We start from the raw sequence: 9,851 nt of genomic DNA, 5'->3' as shown, positions 1-9,851 counted from the left end.
GTGAGAGAACATAATTTTTATGCTGTCCGCTTCCTTTTCGCCGCTTCCACCTAATGTCTACACGTGCGGACGTTGGCGTTGCGATGCGTTGACTCACGGTGCGTGAGGAGATGAGTGCATGTGTGTGTTAACGTACGGAACGCTGTGTGTGCAGCACGGTCTTGTGATTGTTAAATTCAATACGTGAATTGACAGTGTTGAAGACTGAAACGCGGTTCACAATAAATCAACAATTAATCACATAAGCACGCACAAGGGAAAAAAACGTGAACGGCTCCTTTTGAATGGCACACATAGTTCGCTCGTGCGATTAGCACCTGGGGGCCGAAAATATTCCAACGTTAAAAATAGGACATGAACGGAGACTATTTTTAGACAGGACCGTTGTTGACAGAACCGATGTTTGCGTTCGTGTTGTGATCGATTGGGCTAAGATCCCAAGCGTGACCCTTGTTATCGGAAACTACAGACGATATAAGCCTCATTCACTAACGTCTACTTTGCGTGGTCAGCCGCTGATCGCGCCAAACGAACGTTTGTTCCCAACTAAGCAAACAGATAAACACTTCCCCCAACATTGCTAATGCTGTGGAAAATTCCTTAATCCAAGCTCCGGTATTTTTCCATCGCGCGTCTCTGAGATTGGTTAACACCTTCGTGCGACAATTGCCCAAAAACGGAACCAAAATTTGCGTTCTGCAATTATTTGTCACGCTATCTCGGCCAGACGGCAAACAAACGTCTGGCGAGTGTTCCGAAACGTGAACTACACTGTTTGAACATATTGATAGGCATAATGCTTCGCTGTGTCTTATGTTTGAGTACGGAAAGCTTCTGCAGACCTTTCGCAAGAGGCGAATGAGGTCTCCGAGACTTCGAGCCTCTATAAATAAACGATATATTCTGCGGACCTTAAAATTTTTCCTGATTTCACACTCGTAATCAGTGCAGAAACGTGGCCGGGAAAAGCGTAAAGATAGTATTGGTTGGAAAGCTGTGCAATGTAATAGGGTTTGTGGTCCAGCTTCATGGAAAATAACTAAGGCCATAAATATCGTCCTGCTTGACAGAACAATGTTGTTAGAGTGATCAACACATCTTTGCCTTGTCTTTGCAATATGTTTGCTTGACTAAACCACCTCAAACAAGGCTCCGAAAGGACACTCACAAGACCTCACCAACGCTTTTTGCGTAATGTGTTCTACATGTGTTCTCCTGTACCTAGATGCGCCAAAACCGTTCATACTAACCGGTTTACATTGCTGGTCCGTTCCTTGCAACACCCAGATTCTGTACCACCTTCAATCCCTTGCCTTGTTCGTATGCAAACCAAACACAAACGGTACTCATGCAGAAACTCATAAACTCTCACCGCATGGCCACATGTGTTGACCGAACGTCGCAGAACGCCCGAAGTGAAGCAACACAGGCAAAAATGGCTCATCTAAAGTATTGCCACGTTTCGGAAGTAAAAATACAGACGAACCTTCGCCGATTGCCGTTCGAGCATTAACCATGGCTCGGACGATCGACTTGTTTGGGGTGTTTGGGTGATGTGCGCTGTTGTTCAACAAATCATAGAAGGAAACGGATGCGAATGCGTCAGCCTTTTACCGTTCCCGCTTCCCGAACGGCCAATTTCCTCGTCCGACATGCAAGCAAAAGCCGACGGGGTGGCTTAGCAGACGGCCGATTCGGTGAAACTGTTGATGGGAAGTGGCAGGATCCTAATGATGGACACTTGGAAAGAGAGCGAGAGTGTGAACAGCTGGCACATGTGAGGGCACGGCACGGCATCGGTGGGATGCGGGCGCTGGGAGGCAAAGAAAATTATACAAACATTGTTGCATTTCCACTTTGGTACATCGACCATATGATTTCGGGCTAAGAATATGCAAGTTGAGTTAACCAGAAGGATACCATAGTTAAGCTTCGTTTCCTTTTTTAGTTTGAAATAATTCACATCATACTAATGCTTGTAAATTTTTCAAGTTTTCCAAAAATAGAAGAATAAAAAAGAGATAGCTACAAATAATGTCAAAGTTGTCTTGCTTCCATCGTCTATAGCATTAGTTCTTGTACAGTGCGTTCCAGAACAATAAGGGTACTAGATTTCTGAGAGTAATAAGAAAACATGATCAGTTTTCATATTCCGTGATGTTCTTAATGGGATGGGGTTTGAACCCCGATCCTGTCGTGTGAAGACCGGCGCCGCTTTTGCCTCGGCCACCGGAACGCCCCAAGGTTCAATGTGAGTAAGCAATTAATCCCCAGTTAAAAGCTCAATTTAAGCATGATATACAATCTGACCGTTCCAGTTGAAAACAACAAAATTTATCATAATTTGATTCCAGTCCAGAAGAAAGTTGGAAGATTAAGCCTATCATCAGGGCAGGGCTACTCTCTGACACAAATCTTGCCGAGATTGTAGCGACTCACAGGGAAAGTCCCCATTCAGTGGAGTAAATCCCGTTTCTGCGTGATAGTGAGTCACACGATTGAAACAAGTTGACAAAACTCTAGAGATTTCAATCGGGTAAGGCGATTGAAGATCTTGCGTCACGTAGGAGAATACTACTTGATGACGTATGCAAATTCCATTGCTTACCTGCGCACCTACAGCCTAACGGCAGATCGAGTCCAGTGCAGGTGTTTAATCGAAGAATGTGTGTGTATTTCAAAACGTAATTTTTATGAGACATTCTTATTGACTCACAAATGCTACCAGCATATCTAACCAAACACTTGTGTAACACTGTGTTTAAACAACGCCGTGTAATTCTACCCCAAAAATGCATCTGTAGCGCATACAAAGTCGTCCAATATTTGATCGGCAAAGAAGCTCCGACCACATGTGTGTGTTCTTGGTTTCCTCGATCCGTTTCCAAGAAGAGCGCATAAACCCTTAGCAAACGGCCCTGCCACCGCTACTAGGCTCCTGGAATGGAAAAGCAAAGCAAACTCTTCACTCTTCGATTCACAGCTACCGCAGGGCAAATAAATAGAAACTTCCGTATGCACCGAAAACGGCAAACCCGTTGCAGAACTCACAACACATTGCCAACACATTGCGCAGCACGGTGCTCAATCTCGTTTAGGGAAAACAAAATGGCCAAAAATATGACTCCTTACATGAAACGATTCCTTTCGATGTGCTAGGAAGCGTGAGCGAAAGGGGAAGAAAAAAAGCTAGGCAGGAACTTGCACTGGGCAAACCTACGCCGAACGGAACCGGCTCTTTTTATGGCTTAATATCCTTTATGAAAAACACATGTTCATACATGCGTGCATTAACCGGCCATTTCGGGGTCGAATTGATCTGCTTTGTCGTGGCAGTCGCTGTCGCACCCATCTTCCAACGTTCGGTCTGCTCGAACCTGCCCGCAAGACGTTCGTACCGAGTGCCGAGAGCTGCGTGCATCGTAAAAGTGTTCGATTGCTTTCAACCTGCCATACGGAAAGTCAGGCACCAGGAATCCCGTCCCCGGGCAGTATTTATCTTTCCTACCATCCGCGGCATTCATTTGATGAGTGTTGACTGGCTGTCAGCAATCGGGCGAACCGCTTCATAAACAGCGCGTTTATTGCTTCCGTGAAAATTGTTTCCGTTTTCCGTGCGATCTGCACCGGATCGCGTCGGGCAGGCGTGTCTCCACATGGTTCTAAACACAAACGGCTGAGCTGTGCTATTCTCAGTTAACACCTCCAACAGCAACAATCATTTACTACTTATCGGGAAGAGCACGCCACTAGATGTACTAGTTCAAACAACGTTTAACAGCTGCAGTCGGATGCTCGGATTTACGCCGATTTCGGACGGAATGGAACAAATAGATTCGACGGAGGACTGATCTCTCATGGTCTCATGGATCGATGCAGGGTAAGGATGCATCTGGGCGCTCTCAATCTGTTGGATCTGACGATGACTTCATCTAGGTGTGCCACGTACGATATGACTCATTACTCAGCCTATTCTTCGTTGGGACAAAATTTAAATTCAACCCACAGTGTCAGAATTGCATTAATTAATTCCCAATGCATCCAATACTCACACTCATAGTCTGTCACATTTGAATGCTTTCACATCAGCTAGTCATAATGGGCTTTCTTTATTAAGACTACAACAAAGTGTGTCAAAAAGATTGTTTTTCCCAAATGCTTGACAATTGTCACAATTGACCTTCAAAACTGTGCTCGCCGTGCATCAAAACTGTCGATAAGCATTCAAGAACAATATTCCCGACGCAGCCATCTTCCTACTCATACTCTCATCCCTGCTGCATACCGCACATTCTGAACAATCTTTTTGCAACACCTTCAGCCAGGCCAAACGCAAACAATGTGAACAATTTTATAAAGCACGATCGACAAATGCATCGAATGCAGCAACAGCGTCCACCGGCTATGATCTCGATCGAAATGTCCTTTTTTCTTCGTCTGCTGCACGTCTCACCGAGCCTGACCGCTGAGCACTGAAAGCTGTTCGATTGCGCGATCTGTGATTTTTCAGGACTCTCTTCCTGACCGAAACGATGCTTATGTAGTGCGCTGGTGCGCGCAGGTTGGCGTTTTTGTTTCACACGTTCCGGTCGCATTTTAACACCGTTCAAATACGTTCCGGAATGTGACGTTTCGGCGACGAAAATGGTGCGTTCACGCCTGGTCGCTCGCTCGCTTTGGCTTACCTCGGAATGAGGAAGATTCCACCTAACCGAGGAAAAGATGTAGCTGGTCAGCCAAAAACGCCAAGAAAGAGCAAGCCACTCGAAAAAAAGTGCAAACCTACATAAAAGTCAAAATGAGTTCTACTTCAATCAGCGGGCTGGTGCGTTGGTCGCAGCTGTACCAGCACGATTTTCGGCCACAAAAGCCCACCAGTTGACAGGGCCGCGATCGACAGCATGCGATACCGCAATGAGCTTTGCGGGGCCCAAGTAGCGCAAAACAAAAACTGAATATGGAATGACAAACCGGAGCTCGAATGAACCACGAGATCCAGAGCAAACACACAATGCTTCTTCGGCCGATGGCTGGTGAAGATAATTGGTATGAAATATCTTCGATTCACACGTTTCCCCCTCGAACTCGAACTGTTGCCACCGCAGCGCGCGCATCGGCGGAGAATCTGCCGGAACGCGTCTCGAATTAGACGACAACTCCAAACTTCGACGTCTGTTGCAACCATACCTTGCTGGGCGGCCCTGCCCGCCCATCGCTTCGAAATGCGTCCACTTTTTCCATCTGGCACGCAAGAACGTGTCAGTTTTGTCACTTGTACGTGTCGAAGTCACACGAGTGCGGCAGCAAGCAAGACAGTGTACGTCTTGGCCGAACTTATGCTTCGCAAGAATGTGTGCTCAAAAGTGGCCCAAAAGGCCGGTTGTCGAGGTGTGGAGAGCGACTTGCCCGTTGTGTGCTTATTTCCGGCATCCATTCCCCAAAAAACCTCCCATCTCTAACCGCACAGGCGACGTCAGTGTCTCGCATTTCTGTGTGTGCTATTTTCGTGGTTTCGTGGGGCCTTCCCGAAATCTTCGTTCCCCACTGAAGGACTTTTTGGGCGATGATGGGCGATAAAATTAGGATGTGGACACACAACACAGCATCCCAACATATGACAAACCGACAACGCCAACAAAACCATGGCACACACACACGCACACACATGACACTGGGACAGGTGAAACTCGATACGGCGGCGGTCAAGTATAATTAAGAAGAGTGTTACAAATTGCTCCTGTTCAATGAGACTGGTGCGTTGGGCCGAGGAACATGCTAATTAGCGAAATGTCGTACAGACATATTGAGAATGACGGACGAAGCAGCAGCAGCACGTATTTGATCACATTTCATTAGGCGTAAAGCACTGGCGAATCTTTCTCGCATGAAGTATGGCTTCCGCCAATCGACAATGGGTTGCTCAATTCAACAATCTGGCAAGATTAGGGGACACTTTAGGGGAAATCTTAGACCAATAAAATATCACTTAAAATAACACTTCTCAAGCACACGTGACTTGAACAGCACGTTGTTCGGCTGGGTTGTGTTTTGTTGAATCTAATTTTAACCCGATCTACGCACATCCTGTCAGTCATCGAGTCAATGAGTTCCCGGTTACCTAGAACGTCGTTCCTGCTCTTGCTGGCTGAAGGTGCAGGTGTTCAACAGTCGAGTCGAGAAAAATAAATGTGTGATGTCACGGGTGCAATCATCAAGAAACGGACGTACGAGGTCTAGTTCTGAACCTCCGTGATCTTACCGGCAGCATCGCAGTGAAGATTCTGAACACTATCGCCGGTACCGGTCCTGTCGGGAATACAACCTTTGCTCAGGTGTCGACCGACGCAAGTGTGAAGTGTCCATATAGGTTTGGCGGCTGATGCCGGGTGCCGTTCAATGTTCGGTGTACCTTTTATCGGGGCATCGGACAGTCTGTGCCTGGGAGAGGTACCGGGTTAATTTTTTTTTGCTTTAAGCTACACCGACAACCGACCATGACGACGCAAAGTGCACAAAACCGTGCTCTATTCCCTCCGAACTTTGGGTTTATGGCGCCGACGGGCCCGTAGGAGGTCGATTGAAAACACCTTCGGTGTACTTAACCTCTTCAATCCGCATCCACTCCACGCACACCACGATGCTGCGTTGCGACTTGCCCGAGAGGGCGTTTTATGTATTGACCATCCATCCTTTTTCTCGGCTCACCGTTTGACACAATCTCGGCCGGTCGGACGGTCCGTCATAATCGTCGTACCGCAGCAACCGGGCTGGACATCTGCCACGCTGAGGCGAAGCTTTTGGTAAACGTCGCTGTTGGCACTTGCTGACGGGAGCGAGAATAGCTGTGAAGATAGTAAAAATGGGTTTGTGTTTTATTGCACCACATTTACACTTCAACTGTGCCCAGTGCCCAAGTTCATCGGCCTAAAAGCTACGAAACTCTTAATATAATTTCCTGAGGTACCAGGGAGCTGTATTCAGCATTAAAATTTTTACTGCTCCCCAACTAAAGCAATCGTCGGGCGTTTGCAGAATCGAGATGGATTGGAATGGAATTTGGATCTTTCTCGTGCGCCAAAATCATCTCTCAGATTCTCCGGTCGCTCGTCATGCGAATGAAACATGATCATCGTCGTAGAATTGCGAAACATTCTCGTTCTCAAACCCTGTCTTTTTTTTAAGGAATGAACCAAAAAGGTGGAACGAAAATGGATTGCGAAGGAGTTGAAATTGCGTTGCTTCCTTCCAGCCGCCTTCGCCATCGATCGGGATCATCTAATCCTTCAAAACGTTTACATCTTCCTCGGGCATGTGTGCATGGGGCATCTTGTGCCCGGTTACTCCCCGCCGTCAATTCCCGATCAAGCTTTAATGACCAATCACTTTCAGGATTTTGAAATTCGGAGTCGACAGACGAGCCAAACGCGCCTCATCGTTTTTTGGGGGGGGCGATACTGATGGAGTTTGCTGTATGGTTGATGCAAACACGCTTCGGAACGGTATACGCATGGGCAGGGCGAGAATTCTTCCCAAACACTTCCCCGGGACACAAAGCGATGGGATGCAGCGTACGCGTACCCATAAACATCGCACCAACAAAACGATCACCCCAGCCGGTGGTGTCGATCAGACGCTTTCGGAAAGGTTGTTATTAAAGATGATATTTGTGGTTTGATTGCGGTGCGGGTGTACCAGACCGAACGCGTACGGCAACTGACGAGCGTGTTAATATGCGGCATTGGTTGATTTTTTTTTTCGCAGACCACTTGTCTGTTGGGCCCGACGGAGCTCAGCACAATTTTGGACATGGGAAAACGGACAAAGCGGACATACACACACACATTCGCGCTGGAGAGCCGGGCCCGGGTATGGTAATTACGGTGTCTTGAATTTGGTTGATGATCGGTTGGATGGAATCGATCTTTCCCGTTGGGCAAACAAGAATTCGTTCGACTTCGAAAGCGGAATTCGTGCCCGGCCACAATCTACCGCGTGCGGCCAGATGCTGTACCGTTTTCGTGGGGCAAAGTGTAATTGAATAAATCGAAACGAAACCATTTAGCAGCGTTTACAAGGACGGTGATTATAGGGTGTCGATTGGCAATTATCACACACTGGAAAGGGAACAGTTTACGCTATCTAATTGGTAATTACGCTGCACTAGCACGGAATGTGGAGAATTCCAACCAACACACACACACAAACAGCGAATGGATTCGGGGTTTGATTGGTCAATGTGATATTTTCGGGTTTGCCCGGAACGTGATATACCACCATTCGGTGTGTGATGATATGCAAATCAATTGTTGGCTTACACCGGACGAACCTGTTGTGGAACAAATATGTGGCGTACGGAGTACTTACTTACTTAGATATTTTGCATTAATTTGCATTTTCCCGGAAATATTTGAATTATGAACTTTTGATTGTGAGATAGTGCGTGGGGGAAATTTTCCGAAAAAAACCAAATCTTTTTTAGTAACTATTTGAAGTAATAGTTAGTCGCTTTAACTTAAAAAAAATTAACAAAAAAAATTAAACTTAATTTAGTATTTGTTTTATAGAACTTGGTCTTTCTTCTTACGTGCCGCTGTGCAATCTGCCAAGAAGGAGTGTTGGATATAGAACAACAGGTCTTACGACAGTGTCGTATAATAAGGTTTGAATGCGTATGCTTAACTTGTACTTTTGATGGTATAGCAGTGATCGGATCAAAAGCACATTTTACCGCAGTATAGTTTGTTTTAGTGTTAGGAGATGCCGGACTCGGAGACATTCGAAGATCCAACTTATAGAAAGATTCACGTAATAATTCAGAAATCACGTATTTGAATTTGATTGGGTATCAATAAGGATTTGATTATGATTCGAATGAGATTGCCCTGTTGCGATTCAGTTGCGATTTCACTGGGATTTGATTGGGATTCGTTTAGAATTAGACTGGGATTAGATTGGGATTCGATTGGGATTTAACTAGGATTCGATTGAGATTTGATTAGGATTTGAATGGGATTAAAGTAGGATTTGATTGGATTCGATTGGAATTCAATTGCAATTTGATAGAGATTTAATTTGGTTTAAATTTGGATTCGATTGGGATTCGATTGCGATTCGATTTGATGGAATTAAATAGTGATTGGGTAAGGATGTCTTGGTTTGAGTAGTAATATTATTTGGTTTATTGTTTATAGTGAGAAGTTTTTTTGCAAGAAGAGCACTGCAAAGCTCGGATTGAGATTCGGATTCGAAGATTCGAATCCCTATAAGGATTGAGATTGTTATGATGCAGTATGAATTTATGCAGATAATGAGACTTTTTTGGAGGTCCTCATTGAAAACCGAATTGGTAAAGGGGAATGATTTTGTTGTTATTCACGTGTTTTGTGATATATTTTTATTTTAAGCGTTCTAGTATTTTTACAACTCAATTATATGAAATTATTTGTGTTTGGTACAACATTTATGAATATGAATGTTAGGTAGGCAAGACCCTTTTTCGGTAACTTTTTTAAGATACATTTATTAAAAAGCTCAAGTCTCATTTTTTTAAAGTTTATGAGACGGTGTACATGTTAGGCTTTTTGGCTCAATTTATATGATGTTCAAACTAATTTACAAGATCATCAGATGATAACAAGCTAAAGCATAAGCAAGAAACCAACCGCGTTCTAACTGATCTTTACTTAACAACCGATGTAGAGGATCGATCTCACAAAAGCAACTGCTTTGAAATTGTCCAATCAATCAATGTTTTTGATCTAAAGCATTTCAAATGTCTAATTACGCTTAAATGGGTTTTACTTTTTAACAAAAATGCTCCAATTCAGATGCTTTCTAAAGTAACTTTTCGT

Source organism: Anopheles stephensi, chromosome 3 (genome assembly GCF_013141755.1).
Source record: "Anopheles stephensi strain Indian chromosome 3, UCI_ANSTEP_V1.0, whole genome shotgun sequence".
NCBI classification, from domain to species: Eukaryota; Metazoa; Arthropoda; class Insecta; order Diptera; family Culicidae; genus Anopheles; species Anopheles stephensi.
The sequence above is the reverse complement of the archived record's forward strand: the minus strand, read 5'-3'. Positions refer to the sequence as shown.